Source organism: Oncorhynchus keta, unplaced genomic scaffold (assembly GCF_023373465.1).
Source record: "Oncorhynchus keta strain PuntledgeMale-10-30-2019 unplaced genomic scaffold, Oket_V2 Un_contig_29957_pilon_pilon, whole genome shotgun sequence".
Lineage (NCBI taxonomy): Eukaryota > Metazoa > Chordata > Actinopteri > Salmoniformes > Salmonidae > Oncorhynchus > Oncorhynchus keta.
The window spans coordinates 32,501-55,931 of record NW_026286815.1 but is presented as its reverse complement, the minus strand read 5'-3'; the positions used below and the strand labels follow the sequence as shown (position 1 = coordinate 55,931).

The following is a 23,431-nucleotide window of genomic DNA, read 5'->3' as shown; positions in this document are numbered from 1 at the left end:
GCAGGTTGAGGTGTGTTACTAAGGGGAGAGTTAACTAACAGGCAGGTTGAGGTGTGTTACTAAGGGGAGAGTTAACTAACAGGTAGGTTGAGGTGTGTTACTAAGGGGAGAGTTAACTAACAGGCAGGTTGAGGTGTGTTACTAAGGGGAGAGTTAACTAACAGGTAGCAGGTTGAGGTGGCAGGTGTTACTAAGGGGAGAGTTAACTAACAGAGCATGTTGAGGTGTGTTACTAAGGGGAGAGTTAACTAACAGGCAGGTTGAGGTGTGTTACTAAGGGGAGAGTTAACTAACAGAGCAGGTTGAGGTGTGTTACTAAGGGGAGAGTTAACTAACAGGCAGGTTGAGGTGTGTTACTAAGGGGAGAGTTAACAGGTTGAGGTATGTTACTAAGGGAGAGTTAACTAACAGGCAGGGGAGAGTTAACTGAGGTGTGTTACTAACAGGGGGCTGAGAGTTAACTAACAGAGCATGTTGAGGTGTTACTGTTACTAAGGGGAGAGTTAACTAACAGGTAGGTTGAGGTGTGTTACTAAGGGGAGAGTTAACTAACAGAGCATGTTGAGGTGTGTTACTAAGGGAGAGTTAACTAACAGGCAGGTTGAGATGTGTTACTAAGGGGAGAGTTAATTAACAGGCAGGTTGAGGTGTGTTACTAAGGGGTTGAGAGTTAACTAACAGGTAGGTTGAGATGTGTTACTAAGGGGAGAGTTAACTAACAGGTAGGTTGAGATGTGTTACTAAGGGGTTGAGAGTTAACTAACAGGCAGGTTGAGGTGTGTTACTAAGGTTAACTAACAGGCAGGTGTGTTACTAAGGGGAGAGTTAACTAACAGGCATGTTGAGGTGTGTTACTAAGGGAGAGTTAACTAACAGGCAGGCTGAGGTGTGTTACTAAGGGGAGAGTTAACTAACAGGCCAGGCTGAGGTGTGTTACTAAGGGGAGAGTTAACTAACAGGGGAGTTAACAGGTTGAGGTGTGTTACTAAGGGGAGAGTTAACTAACAGGCAGGTTGAGGTGTGTTACTAAGGGGAGAGTTAACTAACAGGCAGTTAACTAACAGGCAGGTTGAGGTGTGTTACTAAGGGGAGAGTTAACTAACAGGCAGGTTGAGGTGTGTTACTAAGGGGAGAGTTAACTAACAGGCAGGTTGAGGTGTGTTACTAGAGTTAACTAACAGGCAGAGAGGTGTAACTAAGGGAGAGTTAACTAACAGGCAGGTGAGGTGTGTTACTAAGGGGAGAGTTAACTAACAGGCAGGTTGAGGTGTGTTACTAAGGGAGAGTTAACTAACAGGCAGTTGAGGTGTGTTACTAGGGGAGTTAACTAACAGGCAGGTTGAGGTGTGTTACTAAGGGGAGAGTTAACTAACAGGCAGGTTGAGGTTGAAGCTAACTAAATATCCCCCCTGTTATTCATCTTCTGTAATTACTGTTCTACACAGGGACTCTTAGGGCCATTTAGTTGGGACTAGTGCCTCTCTTGTTTTCCATTTGTATTCATTTCCTAACACAATTTTATGGATTTATTCAGGAAGAATGTGTCTCTGTATCTCCCTGGAGATATCCTGTCTTGTTTCTAAAGGAGGGAGGGGTGGGGGTCATTTATTCTGATTTAAAACACCTTCCTGTGCCTGTATTCAGTTACAGAGTGGTCACATTACCATTAACAGATGACAGTTTGATTTCTGTTCCATAACACATTCATTCTGATTTTGATTCTGTTACAATTTGTGTGTAAAATTCCCTCTAGTCTTTTAAAGCCCATGAAAGAAATTAAATATATATGTCACAGCTACAGGGTGAATGATGTTTACTTCGTTGAGATACTACTTTACTTTACCCATGGTTTACCATAGCAACAGTAATGTCACAGCTACAGGGTGAATGATGTTTACTTCATTGAGATACTACTTTACTTTACCCATGGTTTACCATAGCAACAGTAATGTCACAGCTACAGGGTGAATGATGTTTACTTGCGTTGAGATACTACTTTACTTTACCCATGGTTTACCATAGCAACAGTAATGTCACAGCTACAGGAGTGAATGATGTTTACTTAGTTAAGATACTACTTTACTTTACCCATGGTTTACCATAGCAACAGTAATGTCACAGCTACAGGGTGAATGATGTTTACTTCGTTGAGATACTACTTTACTTTACCCATGGTTTACCATAACAACAATAATGTCACAGCTACAGGCTGAATGATGTTTACTTCGTTGAGATACTACTTTACCCATGGTTTACCATAGCAACAGTAATGTGGTCCTTCTGTGGCTCAGTTGGTAGAGATGGCGCTTGTAACGCCAGGGTAGTGGGTTCGATTCCCGGGACCACCCATACGTAGAATGTATGCACACATGACTGTAAGTCGCTTTGGATAAAAGCGTCAGCTAAATGGCATATATTATTATTATATTATTATTATTATATTATATTATTATATATTATATTATTATTTATTATTATTATTATTATTATTATTATTATATTATTATTATTATTATTTAATGTCACAGCTTTTTTTTTTTATTCATTTATTTTTATTTCACCTTTATTTAACCAGGTAGGCTAGTTGAGAACAGGTTCTCATTTACAACTGCGACCTGGCCAAGATAAAGCATAGCAGTGTGAACAGACAACACAGAGTTACACATGGAGTAAACAATTAACAAGTCAATAACACAGAGAAAAAGGGAGTCTATATACAATGTGTGCAAAAGGCATGAGGAGGTAGGCGAATAATTACAATATTGCAGATTAACACTGGAGTGATAAATGATCAGATGATCATGTACAGGTAGAGATATTGGTGTGCAAAAGAGCAGAAAAGTAAATAAATAAAAACTGTGGGGATGAGGTAGGTGAAAATGGGTGTGCTATTTACCAATAGATTATGTACAGCTGCAGCGATCGGTTAGCTGCTCAGCTAGCTGATGTTTGAAGTTGGTGAGGGAGATAAAAGTCTCCAACTTCAGCGATTTTGCAATTCGTTCCAGTCACAGGCAGCAGAGTACTGGAACGAAGGCGGCCGAATGAGGTGTTGGCTTTAGGGATGATCAGTGAGCTACACCTGCTGGAGCGCGTGCTACGGATGGGTGTTGCCATCGTGACCAGTGAGCTGAGATAAGGCGGAGCTTTGCCTAGCATGGCCTTGTAGATGACCTGGAGCCAGTGGGTCTGGCGACGAATATGTAGCGAGGGCCAGCCGACTAGAGCATACAAGTCGCAGTGGTGGGTAGTATAAGGTGCTTTAGTGACAAAACGGATGGCACTGTGATAAACTGCATCCAGTTTACAGGGTGAATGATGTTTACTTCGTTGAGATACTACTTTACTTTACCCATGGTTTACCATAGCAACAGTAATGTCACAGCTACAGGGTGAATGATGTTTACTTCGTTGAGATACTACTTTACCCATGGTTTACCATAGCAACAATAATGTCACGTTCACAGTATTGAGACAGCAAAACCAATAGCTTTTCATTGGCCAGCATGGTGGGTGTGTTGCTCTTCTAATCTGAGCCTCAAATGACACCCTACACCTCCAATAGCAAGACACAGAACCAACTCCACGCCAATAGCAATGCATAGCAACACACAGAACCAGCTCCACTCCAATAGCACTGCATAGCGACACACAGAACCAGCTCCACTCCAATAGCACTGCATAGCGACACACAGAACCAGCTCCACTCCAATAGCACTGCATAGCGACACACAGAACCAGCTCCACTCCAATAGCACTGCATAGCTACACACAGAACCAGCTCCACTCCAATAGCACTGCATAGCGACACACAGAACCAGCTCCACTCCAATAGCACTGCATAGCTACACACAGAACCAGCTCCACTCCAATAGCACTGCATAGCGACACACAGAACCAGCTCCACTCCAATAGCACTGCATAGCTACACACAGAACCAGCTCCACTCCAATAGCACTGCATAGCGACACACACAGACAGAAACTTCTCACTGCGAAGCTTTATTAACCAGGCCAATTAAATGACTCAGCCAGCGAGCCAGCCAGCCAGCCAGCCAGCCAGCCAGCTAGCAAGCCAGCCTGCCAGCTAAATCTCAGAGGGTTTAACTCCTACACATCATTTAACATGAATGGCCCTCTGTCTGGAGAGCCTGGAGTTATGGAGTGAATAACCTACAGTACAGACCAGTGGATGCATCCCAAATGGCATTCCCTATGGGCCTTGGTCAAACGTAGTGCACTATGAAGGGAATAGGGTGCCAATTGGGACGTAGCCAGTGTTAATGTGATGCCACTCCTCCTGAGGGATCGTGGGTCTAACATTGGCTGCTTAGTGACTCCTATCAGTCAAAGGGTTGGACTCGTGGACTTTCTGGAAACAGCAGAGAGCACCCCCCCTTTCCACATCGACGGGACCGCAGTGGAGGAGGTGGAAAGTTTTAAGTTTCTCGGCATACACATCACGGACGATCTGAAATGGTCCACCCACACAGACAGCGAGGCTGAATAAATTTGTCTTGGCCCCTAAAACCCTAAGAAACTTTTACTGCCCGGTACGACAACTGCACCGCCCGCAACCACAGGGCTTTCCAAAGGGTGGTGCAGTCTGCCCAAAGCATCACCGGAGGCAAATACCTGCCATCCAGGAAACCTACAGGACCCGATGTCACAGGAAGGCCAAAAAGATCATCAAGGACATCAACCACCCGAGCCACTGCCTGTTCACCCCGCTATCATCCAGAAGGCGAGGTCAGTACAGGTGCATCAAAGCAGGGGGGTCCGAGAGACTGAAAAACAGCTTCTATCTCAAGGCCATCAGACTGTTAAACAGCCACCACTAGCCGGCTTCCACCCGGTTACTCAACCTGAAACTTAGAGGCTGCTGTCCTATAGACTTGGAATCACTGGCCACTTTAATAATGTTCACATACTGCTTAATTGATCTCATATGTACACTACCGTTCAAAGTTTGGGGTCACTAGAAATGTCCTTGTTGGTACAATATATATACAAAATGGTTTTCAAATGATCAATTAGCCATTTAAAATGCTAAACTTGTATTATTTAACACAACGTGCCGTTGGAACAGAGGAGTGACGGTTGTCTCTGTATGCCTATTTAGATATCCCATTAAAAATCAGCCGTTTCCAGCTACAAATGTCATTTTCAATATTAACAATGTCTACACTGTATTTCTGATCAATTTGACGTTATTTTAATGGACAAAGACATGTGATTTTCTTCTAAAAATAAGGACATTTCTTAGTGTATATACTGTATTCTATTCTACTATATTTTAGTCAATGCCACTCCGACATTGCTCATTCTTATATCCATTCTTTTACTTTTAGATGTGTGTGTATTGTTGTGTATTGTTAGATATTACTGCACTGTCGGAGCTAGGAACACAGGTATTTCGCTACACTCCCAATACCATCTGCCAAATATGGTACAATATATATACAATTTGATTTTATTTGATTTGGCCTCAGGCCAAATTACCCAAAGTGTGAATGACCACTGGCACTGCTCAGGTTATATCCATTAGCTACCCACCTCACCGCCAAAATAGTCCTCAATCATTTTCAATGATGACCCTTTTGACTGGCAGAGAAGTCTGGTTCATTTACCCCAGCACTTTTAGCTTGTAGGCATTCATATATATATATATATATATATATATATCAGAGAGGGAGAGGGAGGGAGGGAGGGAGGAGGGAGAGAGAGAGAGAGAGAGAGAGAGAGAGAGAGAGAGAGAGAGAGAGAGAGAGAGAGAGAGAGAGAGAGAGAGAGAGAGAGAGAGAGAGAGAGAGAGAGAGAGAGAGAGAGAGAGAGAGAGAGAGAGAGAGAGAGAGAGAGAGAGAGAGAGAGAGAGAGAGAGAGAGAGAGAGAGAGAGAGAGAGAGAGAGAGAGAGATTTTATTTCAACAGCGAGTTATGCTCGCGTCCAAGGTCTCTTTCATAGATGTATACCCTGTATACACCTCAATATACACTAAACACATCACTATTCAAATCAATATACACTAAACACATCACTAGTCACATCACGGTTCACATCAATGTCCACACCGCGATTCATATCGATGTTCACATCAATGTCCCACATCACTATCACTATTCATCACTATTCACATCAATGTCCACATCACGATTCACATCACTATTCACATCAATGTCCACACCACGATTCATATCGATGTTCACATCAATGTCCACATCACTATTCACATCAATGTCCACATCACTATTCACATCAATGTTCATATCACTATTCACATCAATGTTCACATCACTATTCACATCAATGTCCACATCATGATTCACATCACTATTCACATCAATATCCACATCACTATTCACATCACTATTCACATCACTATTCACATCACTATTCACATCACTATTCACATCAATGTTCACATCACTATTCACATCAATGTCCACATCACGATTCACATCACTATTCACATCACTATTCACATCACTATTCACATCACTATTCACATCACTATTCACATCAATGTTCACATCACTATTCACATCAATGTTCACATCACTATTCACATCACGATTCACATCAATGTTCACATCACTATTCACATCAATGTTCACATCACTATTCACATCACGATTCACATCACTATTCACATCAATGTTCACATCACTATTCACATCACTATTCACATCACTATTCACATCAATGTCCACATCACTATTCACATCAATGTTCACATCACTATTCACATCAATGTTCACATCACTATTCACATCAATGTTCATATCACTATTCACATCAATGTCTTCATCACTATTCACATCAATGTCCACATCACGGTTCACATCACTATTCACATCAATGTTCACATCACTATTCACATCAATGTTCATATCACTATTCACATCAATGTCCACATCACGATTCACATCAATGTCCACATCACGATTCACATCACTATTCACATCAATGTTCACATCACTATTCACATCAATGTCCACATCACTATTCACATCAATGTCCACATCACTATTCACATCAATGTCCACATCACTATTCACATCAATGTTCACATCACTATTCACATCAATGTTCACATCACGATTCACATCAATGTCACATCACTATTCACATCAATGTCCACATCACTATTCACATCAATGTCACATCACTATTCACATCAATGTTCATATCACTATTCACATCAATGTCCACATCACTATTCACATCAATGTTCACATCATGATTCACATCAATGTTCACATCACGATTCACATCACTATTCACATCACTATTCACATCAATGTCCACATCACTATTCACATCAATGTCCACATCACTATTCACATCAATGTCCACATCACGGTTCACATCACTATTCACATCAATGTCCACATCACTATTCACATCAATGTCCACATCACTATTCACATCAATGTCCACATCACTATTCACATCAATGTCCACATCACTATTCACATCAATGTTCACATCACTATTCACATCAATGTCCACATCACGATTCACATCACTATTCACATCACTATTCACATCAATGTCCACATCACTATTCACATCAATGTCCACATCACTATTCACATCAATGTCCACATCACTATTCACATCAATGTCCACATCACGGTTCACATCACTATTCACATCAATGTTCACATCACTATTCACATCAATGTTCACATCACTATTCACATCAATGTTCACATCACTATTCACATCAATGTTCACATCACGATTCACATCACTATTCATCAATGTCCACATCACGATTCACATCAATTCCACATCACTATTCACATCAATGTCCACATCACGTTCACATCACTATTCACATCAATGTTCACATCACTATTCACATCAATGTTCAAAATGTCACAATCATAGAAAACAAATGTCCATCACTTTTCACATCAATGTCCACATCACTATTCACATCAATGTTTACATCACTTTTCAAATGTTCATATCACTATTCACAGCAATGTTCACATCACGGTTCACATCAACAACATCACTATTCACATCAATGTTCATATCACTATTCACATCAATGTTCACATCACTATTCACATCAATGTTCACATCACTATTCACATCAATGTTCACATCACTATTCACATCAATGTTCACATCACTATTCACATCAACCACTATTCACATCAGTTACTATCACTATTCACATCAATGTTACTAGTAGTTACTTCACATCAATGTCCACTTCAGTTACTTACTCAGTTACTTCAAGTTACTAGCAGTTACTTCAGTTACTAGTAGTTACTTCAGTTACTAGTAGTTACTTACTTCAGTTACTAGTAGTTACTTACATCAGTTACTAGTAGTTACTTACTTCAGTTACTAGTAGTTACTTACTTCAGTTACTAGTAGTTACTTACTTCAGTTACTTACTTCTGTTACTAGTAGTTACTTACTTCAGTTACTAGTAGTTACTTACTTCAGTTACTTACTTCTGTTACTAGTAGTTACTTACTTCAGTTACTTACTTCTGTTACTAGTAGTTACTTACTTCAATTACTAGTAGTTACTTACTTCAGTTACTTACTTCTGTTACTAGTAGTTACTTACTTCAGTTACTAGTAGTTACTTACTTTAGTTACTAGTAGTTACTTACATCAGTTACTAGTAGTTACTTACTTCAGTTACTTACTTCTGTTACTAGTAGTTACTTACTTCAGTTACTTACTTCAGTTACTAGTACTTACTTACTTCAGTTACTTACTTATGTTACTAGTAGTTACTTACTTATGTTACTAGTAGTTACTTACTTCAGTTACTTACTTCAGTTACTTACTTATTTACTAGTAGTTACTTACTTTAGTTACTAGTAGTTACTTACTTCAGTTACTAGTAGTTACTTACTTCAGTTACTAGTAGTTACTTACTTCAGTTACTAGTAGTTACTTACTTCAGTTACTAGTAGTTACTTACTTCTGTTACTAGTAGTTACTTCTGTTACTAGTAGTTACTTACTTCTGTTACTAGTAGTTACTTCTGTTACTAGTAGTTACTTACTTCTGTTACTAGTAGTTACTTACTTCAGTTATTTACTTCAGTTACTTACTTCAGTTACTTAAGTTACTAGCAGTTACTTCAGTTACTAGTAGTTACTTCAGTTACTAGTAGTTACTTACTTCAGTTACTAGTAGTTACACTTTACTAGTAGTTACTTACTTCAGTTACTAGTAGTTACTTACTTCAGTTACTAGTAGTTACTTACTTCAGTTACTAGTAGTTACTTACTTCAGTTACTAGTCGTTACTAACTTCAGTTACTAGTAGTTACTTACTTAAGTTACTAGTAGTTACTTAGCCACTACATTCTGTACGTTGACGACAAAGCCCAAACTATGTGTCTGTCACAGTAGTAAGTATTGACTATGACTAATAGCTGTGCCCGGTGTTTATGTGTTTGTGTGTTTGTGTGTATGTTTATGTGTTTGTGTGTGTGTATGTTCATGTGTGTGTCCATCCGTTAGGTACCTGATCCCATCTCTGGACCGCTCCCATGCTGGTTTCTACAGATGCATCGTCAGGAACAGAGTAGGAGCCATCATGCAGAGCAGCACTGAAGTACAGGTCGCCTGTAAGTGGCTGTCCATTGTATCTCTCTCTCTCTTTCTCTGTATCTCTCTCTCTATGTATCTCTCTCTGTATCTCTCTCTGTATCTTTCTCTCTGTGTATCTCTCTCTCTCTCTCTGTATCTCTCTCTCTCTCTCTGTATCTCTCTCTCTCTTTCTCTGTATATCTCTCTCTATGTATCTCTCTCTGTATCTTTCTCTCTGTGTATCTCTCTCTCTCTCTCTCTGTATATCTCTCTGTATATCTCTCTCTCTCTGTATCTCTCTCTGTATCTCTCTCTGTATCTCTCTCTGTATCTCTCTGTATCTCTCTCTGTATATCTCTCTCTATCTCTCTCTGTATCTCTCTCTGTATCTCTCTGTATCTCTCTCTGTATCTCTCTCTGTATCTCTCTCTCTGTATATCTCTCTGTATCTCTCTCTGTATCTCTCTCTGTATCTCTCTCTCATCTCTTTCTTTATATATATTTATATATATATTTTCCTTATATAGGTTTTCTTCCTTATTTATTTCTCACTTTCTTAGAGCGTCTGCTAAATGACTTAAATGTAAATGTAAATGTAATGACTTTCTATCGCTCTCTCCCACCTCTCCCTCCCTCCCTCCCCGTCTCCCCCTTTACCCCCTCCCCCTCTCCCCATCCCTACCTCCCCCTCTCCCTCCCTACCTCCCCCTCTCCCTCCCTACCTCCCCCTCCCCCTTCCCCCTGTCCCTCCCTCCCCCCCCCTCCCCCTCCCCCCCCCTCCCCCTCCCCTCCCCCCTCCCCCTACCTCCCCTCCCCCCTTCCCCCTCTCCCCCTCCCTACCTCCCCTCTCCCCTTCCCCCTCTCCCCCTCTCCCTGCCTCCCCCTCTCCCCCTTCCCCCTCTCCCCCTCCCCCTTCCCCCTCTCCCCCTCCCTACCTCCCCTCTCCCATTCCCCCTCTCCCCCTCCCTACCTCCCCCTCTCCCCCTCCCCCTCCCTCTCTCCCCCTCCCCCAGATATGGGTGATTTTGTGGAGGGGGAGCGTTCCCAGACTGTGTCCCAGGGAGAGGCTGCTCTGATCCAGGCTCCACGCATCCACAGCTTCCCACGACCACAGATTACCTGGTTCAGGGACGGACGCAAGATACCCGCCAGCAGCCGCATGTAAATTCAGCTAACGTTATGTTGTGTGAGCGGGCTGGGAGGGATGGGGTGGGGGGCAAGTCATTTATGTGTGTAGTGGGGGTCGGGGGGTTGTGTGTGTAGTGGGGGTCGGGGGGTTGTGTGTGTAGTGGGGGTCGGGGGTTGTGTGTGTAGTGGGGGTCGGGGGTTGTGTGTGTGGGTGGGGGTCAGGGGGGGGGGGTTGTGTGTGTAGTGGGGGTCAGGGAGTTCATGTGTGTAGTGGGGGTCGGGGGTTATGTGTTGTAGTGGGGGGGGTCGGGGTTGTGTGTGTAGTGGGGGTCGGGGGTTATGTGTGTAGTGGGGGTCGGGGGGTTATGTGTTGTAGTGGGGGTCGGGGGTTGTGTGTGTAGTGGGGTCGGGGGTTATGTGTGTAGTGGGGGTCGGGGGTTATGTGTTGTAGTGGGGGTCGGGGGGTTGTGTGTGTAGTGGGGGTCGGGGGGTTATGTGTGTAGTGGGGGTCGGGGGGTTATGTGTTGTAGTGGGGGTCGGGGGTTGTGTGTGTAGTGGGGGTCGGGGGTTATGTGTGTAGTGGGGGTCGGGGTTGTGTGTGTAGTGGGGTCAGGGGTTATGTGTGTAGTGGGGTCGGGGTTATGTGTTGTAGTGGGGGTCGGGGGTTGTGTGTGTAGTGGGGTCGGGGGTTATGTGTGTAGTGGGGGTCGGGGTTATGTGTTGTAGTGGGGGTCGGGGGTTGTGTGTGTAGTGGGGGTCGGGGGTTGTGTGTGTAGTGGGGTCGGGGTTGTGTGTGTTGTGGGGGTCGGGGAGTTGTGTGTGTAGTGGGGTCGGGGGTTGTGTGTGTAGTGGGGGTCGGGGGTTGTGTGTGTAGTGGGGGAGGGGGTTGTGTGTGTAGTGGGGGTCGGGGGTTGTGTGTGTAGTGGGGGTCGGGTGGTTGTGTGTGTAGTGGGGGTCAGGGGTTGTGTGTGTAGTGGGGTTTGGGGTTTGTGTGTGTAGTGGGGGTTCGGGGTTGTGTGTGTAGTGGGGGTCGGGGTTGTGTGTGTAGTGGGGTCGGGGTTGTGTGTGTAGTGGGGGTCAGGGGTTATGTGTGTAGTGGGGGTCTGGGGGTTGTGTGTGTAGTGGGGGTCGGGGGTTGTGTGTGTAGTGGGGGTCGGGGGTTGTGTGTGTACGTACTGTTTACCATACCAGTTTAAACCCCCTTTTTCCCTCTTTGTATGTGAACCCTGGTCTGACGTAGAGCTGTGTGTGTGTCTGAACACTGTACTGCAGAAGCAATATCCTCCCCTTTCCACTGGAGAGCTGCTGTGGGGCAGCTTTAGGACACGTTCAATATCTACCATGGTTTATCAATTACTGATGAACCTACATACGGCTGTCTGATACTGTGTTCCCACTGATCAGGGCTGTTCTTATTCAGGCTGTACGGTATTGTGTGTGTGTGTGTGTGTGTGTGTGTGTGTGTGTGTGTGTGTGTGTGTGTGTGTGTGTGTGTGTGTGTGTGTGTGTGTGTGTGTGTGTGTGTGTGTGTGTGTGTGTGTGTGTGTGTGTGTGTGATGTGTGTGTGTGTGTGTGTGTGATTCTGTAGCAGGCATGCAGGGATGATTGAAGGATAGAGAGATACAGGCAGAGAGGCAGGATGAGTGTGTGTGTGTGTGTGTGTGTGTGTGTGTGTGTGTGTGTGTGTGTGTGTGTGTGTGTGTGTGTGTGTGTGTGTGTGTGTGTGTGTGTGTGTGTGTGTGTGTGTGTGTGTGTGTGTGTGTGTGTGTGTGTGTGTGTGTGTTGTTGAAAGGCAGAGAGAGCAGCAGGCATCAGAGGCAACAATTAGACCTGATGGACATAAACCCTCTATTTATGACCTGCTCTGACTGACAGTATAGAACTGTGTGTCGGACAGACGGACGGACAGACAGACAGACAGACAGATAGATAGACAGTAGCTGCTTTCTTTAATACTTCAGTCTTATTGGGAGTAATGGACTGCCTCAGAGACAGACGGGAGAGATTTCTCACAATCCACCTCTTGTTTAATCATCTATCATTTATCTCCATGGTCCAGCAGCATGTCAAACTGACGTGAAGACTTCAGACATTTACACACAGTGATATTCCCCCTACGCCTCCTCAAGCAGAGGGAGAGGTGGGTTCACTACCTAGTCTACCCAGCATGTCGAAAAACTCCTAAATGAGACCAGGGGTGCGTTCCAATGGCCTCTGGTCAAAAGTAGGGAACTATATAGAGTGCAATTTGGGACACTGACCAGTGGAGGTGAAGTGAAACATGTTCAGTAGAGATAGAGACTAACGAGATGGTGGAATGGACAGTGGAGGTGGAGTGCAGGTTGTTCAGTAGAGATAGAGACTAACGAGATGGGGGAATGGACAGTGGAGGTGGAGTGCTTGTTGTTCAGTAGAGATAGAGACTAACGAGATGGTGGAATGGACAGTGGAGGTGGAGTGCTGGTTGTTCAGTAGAGATAGAGACTAACGAGATGGGGGAATGGACAGTGGAGGTGGAGTGCTGGTTGTTCAGTAGAGATAGAGACTAATGAGATGGTGGAATGGACAGTGGAGGTGCATTATTCAGTAGAGATAGAGACTAATGAGATGGTGGAATGGACAGTGGAGGTGCAGGTTGTTCAGTAGAGATAGAGACTAACGAGATGGGGAATGGACAGTGGAGGTGTGCAGGTGTTCAGTAGAGATAGAGACTAATGAGATGGTGGAATGGACAGTGGAGGTGCAGGTTATTCAGTAGAGATAGAGACTAACGAGATGGTGGAATGGACAGTGGAGGTGGAGGTTATTCAGTAGAGATAGAGACTAATGAGATGGTGGAATGGACAGTGGAGGTGCAGGTTATTCAGTAGAGATAGAGACTAATGAGATGGTGGAATGGACAGTGGTGGTGCAGGTTATTCAGTAGAGATAGAGACTAATGAGATGGTGGAATGGACAGTGGAGGTGGAGTGCTGGTTGTTCAGTAGAGATAGAGACTAATGAGATGGTGGAATGGACAGTGGAGGTGCAGGTTATTCAGTAGAGATAGAGACTAATGAGATGGTGGAATGGACAGTGGAGGTGGAGGTTTGTTCAGTAGAGATAGAGACTAATGAGATGGTGGAATGGACAGTGGAGGTGCAGGGTTGTTCAGTAGAGATAGAGACTAATGAGATGGTGGAATGGACAGTGGAGGTGGAATGCAGGTTATTCAGTAGAGATAGAGACTAATGAGATGGTGGAATGGACAGTGGAGGTGCAGGTTATTCAGTAGAGATAGAGACTAATGAGATGGTGGAATGGACAGTGGAGGTGCAGGTTGTTCAGTAGAGATAGAGACTAATGAGATGGTGGAATGGACAGTGGAGGTGCAGGCTGGTTGTTCAGTAGAGATAGAGACTAATGAGATGGTGGAATGGACAGTGGAGGGTGCAGGTTATTCAGTAGAGATAGAGACTAACGAGATGGTGGAATGGACAGTGGATGGTGCAGGTTATTCAGTAGAGATAGAGACTAATGAGATGGTGGAATGGACAGTGGAGGTGGGTGCAGGTTATTCAGTAGAGATAGAGACTAATGAGATGGTGGAATGGACAGTGGAGGTGCAGGTTATTCAGTAGAGATAGAGACTAATGAGATGGTGGAATGGACAGTGGAGGGTGCAGGTTATTCAGTAGAGATAGAGACTAACGAGATGGTGGAATGGACAGTGGAGGTGGAGTGCTGGTTATTCAGTAGAGATAGAGACTAACGAGATGGTGGAATGGACAGTGGAGTGGTGCAGGTTATTCAGTAGAGATAGAGACTAACGAGATGGTGGAATGGACAGTGGAGGTGGTGCAGGTTATTCAGTAGAGATAGAGACTAATGAGATGGTGGAATGGACAGTGGAGGTGCAGGTTATTCAGTAGAGATAGAGACTAACGAGATGGTGGAATGGACAGTGGAGGTGCAGGTTATTCAGTAGAGATAGAGACTAATGAGATGGTGGAATGGACAGTGGAGGTGCAGGTTATTCAGTAGAGATAGAGACTAATGAGATGGTGGAATGGACAGTGGAGTGGTGCAGGTTATTCAGTAGAGATAGAGACTAACGAGATGGTGGAATGGACAGTGGAGTGGTGCAGGTTATTCAGTAGAGATAGAGACTAATGAGATGGTGGAATGGACAGTGGAGGTGCAGGTTATTCAGTAGAGATAGAGACTAACGAGATGGTGGAATGGACAGTGGAGTGGTGCAGGTTATTCAGTAGAGATAGAGACTAACGAGATGGTGGAATGGACAGTGGAGTGGTGCAGGTTGTTCAGTAGAGATAGAGACTAACGAGATGGTGGAATGGACAGTGGAGGTGCAGGTTATTCAGTAGAGATAGAGACTAATGAGATGGTGGAATGGACAGTGGAGTGGTGCAGGTTATTCAGTAGAGATAGAGACTAATGAGATGGTGGAATGGACAGTGGAGGTGGAGTGCTGGTTATTCAGTAGAGATAGAGACTAACAGATGGTGGAATGGACAGTGGAGTGGTGCAGGTTATTCAGTAGAGATAGAGACTAACAGATGGTGGAATGGACAGTGGAGGTGCAGGTTAGTAGAGATAGAGACTAATGAGATGGTAGAATGGACAGTGGAGGTACAGGTTGTCCAGTAGAGATAGAGACTAATGAGATGGTGGAATGGACAGTGGAGTGGTGCAGGTTATTCAGTAGAGATAGAGACTAATAGATGGTGGAATGGACAGTGGAGGTGCAGGTTGTCCAGTAGAGATAGAGACTAATGAGATGTTAGGAATGGACAGTACCTGCAGGTTGTCCAGTAGAGTTAGAGACTAATGAGATGGTGGAATGGACAGTGGAGATGGTGCAGGTTATTCAGTAGTGATAGAGACTAACTAGATGGTGGAATGGACAGTGTCATCATGAGATCCTGCAGGTTGTTCAGTAGTGATAGAGACTAACAAGATGGTGGAATGGACAGTGGATCATGCTGGTTGTTCAGTAGAGATAGAGACTAATGAGATGGTGGAATGGAAGTGAGTAGGTTATTCAGTGAGAAGAGACAAATGAGATGGTTTGAATGGACAGTGGAGTTTGCAGGTCATTGAGATGAGACTAACGAGATGGTGGAATGGACTGTGTTCTGACAGTGCAGCATATTAACAGTAGAACATAATACTAACAGCTAATATCTGGACAGCTGGATAGTCTGGTTGTTCAGTAGAACATATACCCCATACTAACAGATGGTGGAATGGACAGTGGACTAGCAATTATTCCAGAGTGGTGATAGAGACTACACAGACAATGGAGAGTGGAGGTGATTGGTAATCCATAGAGACTAGATCCTGGACAGTTGGTGCAGGTTATTCAGTAGTGATAGAGACTAACGAGATGGTGGAATGGATACAGTAGGTTATTCAGTAGAATAGAGACTGAGATGGTAATGCCAGAGCAGCATGCTGAGATACAGTAGAATAGAGAAAACAGTAATGAGATGGTGGAATGGACAGCATGACTGGATTCAGTAGAATAGAGTAGAAAACAGTGGTAGACACATGAGATGGGTAATGCCAGTGAGAGCATAGACTGAGATGGTGGAATCAGTAGAATAGTGCAGGTAGAAAACAGTATAGACACATGAGATGGTGTAATGGACAGCATAGACTGAGATACAGTTAGAATCAGTAGAAAACAGTAGACACATGAGATGGGTAATGCCAGAGGAGCATAGACTGCAGATACAGTAGAATAGAGTAGAAAACAGTATAGACACATGAGATGGGTAATGCCAGAGCAGCATCTTCAGTAGAATAGAGAGAAAACAGAGATGGTGGAATGGACAGTGGAGGCATGGAGACTGAGATGTTCAGTAGATGTAGAGACTAACGAGATGGTGGAATGGACAGTAGACTGAGTTTATTCAGTAGTGATAGACACAACGAGATGGTGTAATGGACAGTGGAGGTCCTGAGTGCTGGTTGTTCAGTAGAGATCTAATGAGATGGTGGAAATGACCTGCTAGTGAGGTTATTCAGTAGTACTAGAGACTAACGAGATGGTGGAATGGACATGGAGGTGGAGTGCTGGTTGTTCAGTAGAATAGAGACTAACGAGATGGTGGAATGATCATTTTGCAGGTTATTCCTGTATGATAGAGACTAACAGTAGATGGTGGAATGGACAGTGGAGGTGCAGTGCAGCATCTTCGTAGAGGGCAGAAACAGATGGTGGAGATGGACAGTGGAGGTGAGTGCTGGTTGTTCAGTAGAGATAGAGACCAGAACGAGATGGTGTAGCATGGACAGACAGTGGTGCAGGTTATTCAGTAGTGATAGAGACTAAACATGGTGGAATGGAGCAGGGTGAGTGCTGGTTGTTCAGTAGAGAACAGTAGACTAATGAGATGGTGGAATGGACAGTGCAGCAGTAGACTGAGGTCTATTCAGTAGTATAGAGACTAACAGATGGTAATAGACAGTGAGATGGGCTGGTTAGTTCAGAGCAGCATAGAGACTAATGAGATGTTTGAATATGACAGTGAGAGGCAGGTTATTGGTACACTCCCAGAGATAACGAGATGGTGGAATGGACAGTGGAGTGAATGCAGGTTATTCAGTAGAAAAGGCTTGGAGATGGTGGAATGGACAGTGTGGTGCAGTTAATAGAGATGTAGACTAACGAGATGGGGAATGGACAGTGGAGGTGGAGTGCTGGTTGTTCAGTAGAGATAGTAGACAATGAGATGGTGTCTGGACAGTAGGGGTGCAGTTATTCAGTAGAGATGTAGACTAACCAGATGGTGGAATGACAGTGGAGGTGAGTTGCTGGTTGTTCAGTAGAATAGACTAACAGTAGATGGATGGAATGCCAGTGCAGCATAGACAGTGAGACACAGGGAGATGGTGGAATGGACAGTCTGGTGGAGAAATAGAGACAATGAGATGGGTAATGACAGTGAGAGTGAGGCAGGTGATTGGTGTCTGTACTGTAGAGTCAGAGTAATGTCAGTAGAAATTATGACAGTGAGATGGCAGAATGAGCAGATTGACTGGTGATACAGTAGAGGTAGAGTTAGATGGTGGAATGTCAGTTTACTGAGCATCTGTCAGTAGAGAGACTAGGATGGTGGAGGAGAGGGTGCATTGGTAGACTGAGATACTGTAGTGGAATAGTGGAGTGATGGTGCAGGTTATTCAGTAGTATAGAGACTATGAGATGGTGGAATGGACAGTGGAGGGGAGTACAGTAGAATGAGACAGGAAATGGACAGTAGGGGTCAGACATTCAGTTTATGATAGAGAGGCAGATGGTTGGAATGGACAGTAGGTGGTGCAGTTAGTAATGAGACTAGTTTATGACAGTGAGAGTTTGCAGGCTGATTGGTGAAAACGTACTGGTAGGGGTCAGTTAGTAATGGAGTTTATGACAGTGAGAGAGCAGGATGGTGGAATTGGTGTCTGTACTGTGGGGTCAGTTAGTAATGTCAGTTTATGACAGTGAGTGGGTCATTGGTGTCAGTACTAGTTAGTAATGTGTTTATGACAATGAGATGGTGGAATGGCAGGGTCATTGGTGTCTGTTATTCAGTGAGATGAGACTAGTAGGTGGAATGACAGTGAGAGGTGCAGGGTCATTGGTGTCAGTAGGGTCAGTTAGAGACATGACAGTGAGATGGTGGTGGCACTGTGAGGGTCAGTTATTCAGTAGTTTATGACAGTAGAGGCTAGGGTCATTGGTGTCTGGACTATGGACAGTGAGTAATGACAGTTGACAGTGAGATAGGTCATTGGTGTCTGTACTGTAGGGGTCAGTTAGTAATGAAAACAGTTTATGACAGTGAGAGGTGCAGGGTCATTGGTGTCTGTACTATAGGGGTCAGTTAGTAATGTCAGTTTATGACAGTGAGAGGCAGGGTCATGGTGTCTGTACTAGGGGTCAGTTAGTAAGTCAGTTTATGACAGTGAAAGGCAGGGTGATTGGTGTCTGACTATAGGAGGTCAGTTAGTTGTGTCAGTAGATGACAGTGAGAAAACAGGGTGATTGGTGTCTGTACTATAGGAGTCAGTTAGTAATGTCAGTTTATGACAGTGAGAGGCAGGACTGATTGATGTCTGTACTATAGAGTCAGTTAGTAATGTCAGTTTATGACACATGTCTGACTGGGTCAGTTAGTAATGTCAGTTTATGACAGTGAGACAGGATGGTGATTGATGTCTGTTACTAGAGATAGAGTGGAAGTTAGTAAGTCAGTTTATGACAGTGAGAGGCACTGATTGGTGTCTGTACTGTAGGGGTCAGTTAGTAATGCCAGTTTATGACAGTGAGAGGCAGGTGATTGGTGTCTGTACTATAGGGTCAGTTAGTAATGTCAGTTTATGACAGTGAGAGGCAGGGTCATTGGTGTCTGTACTATAGGTCAACAGTAATGTAGAGTTTATGAGATGGTGGAGGTATGTACTGTAGGGGTCAGTTAGTAATGAGTTTATGACAGTGGAGAGATCATTGGTGTCTGTACTATAGGGGTCAGTTAGTAATGTCAGGTTTATGACAGTAGAGATAGGACTGATTGGTGTCTGGACTATAGGAGTCAGTTAGTAGGTTATGTCAGTTTATGACAGTGAGAGACAGGGAGATTGGTGTCTGTACTTATTCAGTAGACACAGACTAATGAGAGGAATGGACAGTTAGTAATGTCAGTTTATGACAGTGAGAGACAGGGATTGGTGTCTGTACTATAGGAGTCAGTTAGTAATGTCAGTTTATGACAGTGAGAGACAGGGATTGGTGTCTGTACTATAGGTGGTCAGTTAGTAATGTCAGTTTATGACAGTGAGAGACAGGGTCATTGATGTCTGTACTGTGTTCAGTTAGTAATGTCAGTTTATGACAGTGAGAGAGGCTGGTGTTATGTCCAACAGTGTCTGTACTAAGGAGTCAGTTAGTAATGTCAGTTTATGACAGTGAGAGGCAGGGTCTTGGTGTCTGTACTATAGTAGTCAGTTAGTAATGTCAGTTTATGACAGTGACCTCAGGGTGATTGATGTCTGTACTAGATCAGTTAGTAATGTCAGTTTATGACAGTGAAGGCAGGGTGATTGGTGTCTGTACTATAGGAGTCAGTTAGTAATGTCAGTTTATGACAGTGAGAGGCAGTATTGATGTCTGAGAGTCAGTTAGTAATGTCATTGCTAGATCTTGTTGTCTGTACTATAGGAGTCAGTTAGTAATGTCAGTTTATGACAGTGAGAGGCAGGGTAGATTGGTGTCTGTACTATAGGAGTCAGTTAGTAATGTCAGTTTATGACAGTGAGAGGCAGGGTGATTAGATGTTAGGTAAAACAGTTATATGTAGTTTATGACAGTGAGAGCAGGGTGATTGATGTCTGTACTATAGGTTCAGTTAGTAATGTCAGTTTATGACAGTGAAGGCAGGGTCAAATTGGTGTCTGTACTATGGTCACAGTCAGTTAGTAATGTCAGTTTATGACAGATGAGTGAGTGATTGGTGTCTGTACTATAGGAGTCAGTTAGTAATGTCAGCTATACAGTGAGACAGGGTGATTGATGTCAGTAATATCTAACAGTTAGTAATGAACAGTTTATGACAGTGATAGAGGGGTGTTGGAGGATGGAATATTTGGGTACTAGCAATGCCAGGAGCATAGACTGAGTACAGTAGAATAGAGTAGAAAACAGTTTAGACAGTGAGATGGGTGATTGGTGTCAGCATAGACTGAGATACAGTAGAATAGAGTTTAAAACAGTATAGACACATGAGATGGGTAATGTAGAGCAGCATAGACTGAGATACAGTAGAATAGAGTAGAAAACAGTATGACACATGAGATGTCTGTACTATGCCAGAGTCAGTTAGTGAGATACAGTTTAGAATGAAAACAGTGAGACACATGAGATTGGTGTCTGTACTATATGTAGACATTGTTAAAGTAATGTTCCATTTATGACAGTGAGCCAATGATTGGTGTATGTGTATATAGGCAGCAGCCTCTCTGTGTTAGTGGTGGCTGTTTAACAGTCTGATGGCCTTGAGATAATGTTTTTCAGTCTTTTGGTCCCTGCTTTGATGACCTGTACTGATTCGCCTTCTGGATGATAGCGAGTGAACAGGCCGTAATGTCAGTTGATTGTTGTCCTTGGTGATCTTTTTGGCATTCTGTGACATCGGGTGCAGTAGGTGTCTTTATGACAGTGAGTTTGCAGGGTGATTGATGTCTGTCACTACCCTCTGGAGTCAGTTAGTTTGTGGGCAGTTGCCCAGGAAAGGCAGTATTGCGGTGATACAGTGAGAGGATGCTCAATTGTGCATCTGTGAGAAGTGTGTGATTGGGTTTTAGGTGACAGTTATTAATGTCAGTTTATGACAGTGAAGAGGCGCTGATTGCACCTGTCTGTACTCTGGGTGGACAGTTAGTAATGTCAGTTTATGACAGTGAGAACTTAAATCTTTCCACCTTCTGTACTGTAGGGTTCCATCGTAATGTGTTTATGACAGTGAGAGGCAGGTGCTGATCTGCTGTTTCTGTAGCCCCACAATCATTTCCTTTGTCAGTTTGACGTTTCATGAGATGTCCAGTTTATGACAGTGAGAACTGAAACTTGAGGTTGTAGTTGGTTGTTGGTGTCATGGAGTACAGGAGGGGATGAGCTGTACTGTGGGGTAATGTGTTTAGGACAGTGAGAGTGGAGGTGTGATTGGTGTCTTCACCACCTGGGGAGCGGCCGTCAGGAAGTCAGGTAATGTCAGTTTATGACAGTGAGAGGCAGGGTGATTGGTGCTGTACTGTAGGGGTCAGTTAGTAATGTCAGTTTATGACAGTGAGCAGGGTGATTGGTGTCTGTACTATAGGTCAGTTAGTAATGTCAGTTTATGACAGTGAGAGGCAGGACAGTGATTTGGTGTCTGTACTGTAGGGGTCAGTTAGTAATGTCAGTTTATGACAGTGAGAGGCAGGGTGATTGGTGTCTGTACTATAGGGGTCAGTTATTAATGTCAGTTTATGACAGTGAGAGGCAGGGTGATTGGTGTCTGTACTGTAGGGGTCAGTTAGTAATGTCAGTTTATGACAGTGAGAGGCAGGGTGATTGGTGTCTGTACTATAGGGGTCAGTTAGTAATGTCAGTTTATGACAGTGAGAGGCAGGGTGATTGGTGTCTGTACTATAGGGGTCAGTTAGTAATGTCAGTTTATGACAGTGAGAGGCAGGGTGATTGGTGTCTGTACTGTAGGGGTCAGTTAGTAATGTCAGTTTATGACAGTGAGAGGCAGGGTGATTGGTGTCTGTACTATAGGGGTCAGTTAGTAATGTCAGTTTATGACAGTGAGAGGCAGGGTGATTGGTGTCTGTACTATAGGATCAGTTAGTAATGTCAGTTTATGACAGTGAGAGGCAGGGTGATTGGTGTCTGTACTGTAGGGGTCAGTTAGTAATGTCAGTTTATGACAGTGAGAGGCAGGGTCATTGGTGTCTGTACTATAGGAGTCAGTTAGTAATGTCAGTTTATGACAGTGAGAGGCAGGGTGATTGGTGTCTGTACTATAGGAGTCAGTTAGTAATGTCAGTTTATGACAGTGAGAGGCAGGGTGATTGATGATGTTCGAAAACATTAATTAGCACCAAAGTAGACTTCATGCAAGACTACTAATCCCTACAAGCTCCTGCATGGCATCTCTGACTGACACCTTTGCTGACAGGTTTTGTGTCAATTTAAAACTTGTACAAGACAGTTCACAGCATGGTCTATTTACAGAAATGTAGCCAATTTATTGATTGCAACATTTTGCTAACATTAGACAGTTAATCCAGAGATTCTTACCTTTGTCTCGATTCGGCAGTCTGGTCCAGATCATCATGGCATTTGTTGTTCTTTATGATAGCCACATTAGCAGCTAATTAGCATTTCATTTTTGGTGGGTAAATACAGGCAAATCTATTGATAAGTCACCTTGTCCGAGAAATATTTCCATGGTTATCAAAAGCCATGCCAGATTTAGTCTAAATGAAATACAGCCCTTATTTTAAGTGTTTCTAAAAATCTCCTAGAAAAACGATTGGACAGTGAAAGGCTTACAGTAGTCAACCTGGGCTGTAGTAGACAGTAATGACAGTAGTGAACCTGGGCTGTAGTAGACAGTAATGACAGTAGTCAACCTGGGCTGTAGTAGACAGTAATGACAGTAGTCAACCTGGGCTGTAGTAGACAGTAATGACAGTAGTGAACCTGGGCTGTAGTAGACAGTAATGACAGTAGTGAACCTGGGCTGTAGTAGACAGTAATGACAGTAGTCAACCTGGGCTGTAGTAGACAGTAATGACTGGGCTGTAGTAGACAGTAATGACTGGGCTGTAGTAGACAGTAATGACAGTAGTCAACCTGGGCTGTAGTAGACAGTAATGACTGGGCTGTAGTAGACAGTAATGACAGGGCTGTAGTAGACAGTAATGACAGTAGTGAACCTGGGCTGTAGTAGACAGTAATGACAGTAGTGAACCTGGGCTGTAGTAGACAGTAATGACAGTAGTCAACCTGGGCTGTAGTAGACAGTAATGACAGTAGTCAACCTGGGCTGTAGTAGACAGTAATGACAGTAGTCAACCTGGTCTGTAGTAGACAGTAATGACTGGGCTGTAGTAGACAGTAATGACAGTAGTCAACCTGGGCTGTAGTAGACAGTAATGACAGGGCTGTAGTAGACAGTAATGACTGGGCTGT

At 43.7% G+C, this 23,431-nt stretch overlaps 1 pseudogene; it reads left to right on the top strand.

The window, feature by feature from the left end:
- LOC127923510 (protein sidekick-2-like) overlaps window positions 1–23,431 on the top strand; it is a 74,708-nt pseudogene that overhangs the window by 20,093 nt on the left and 31,184 nt on the right.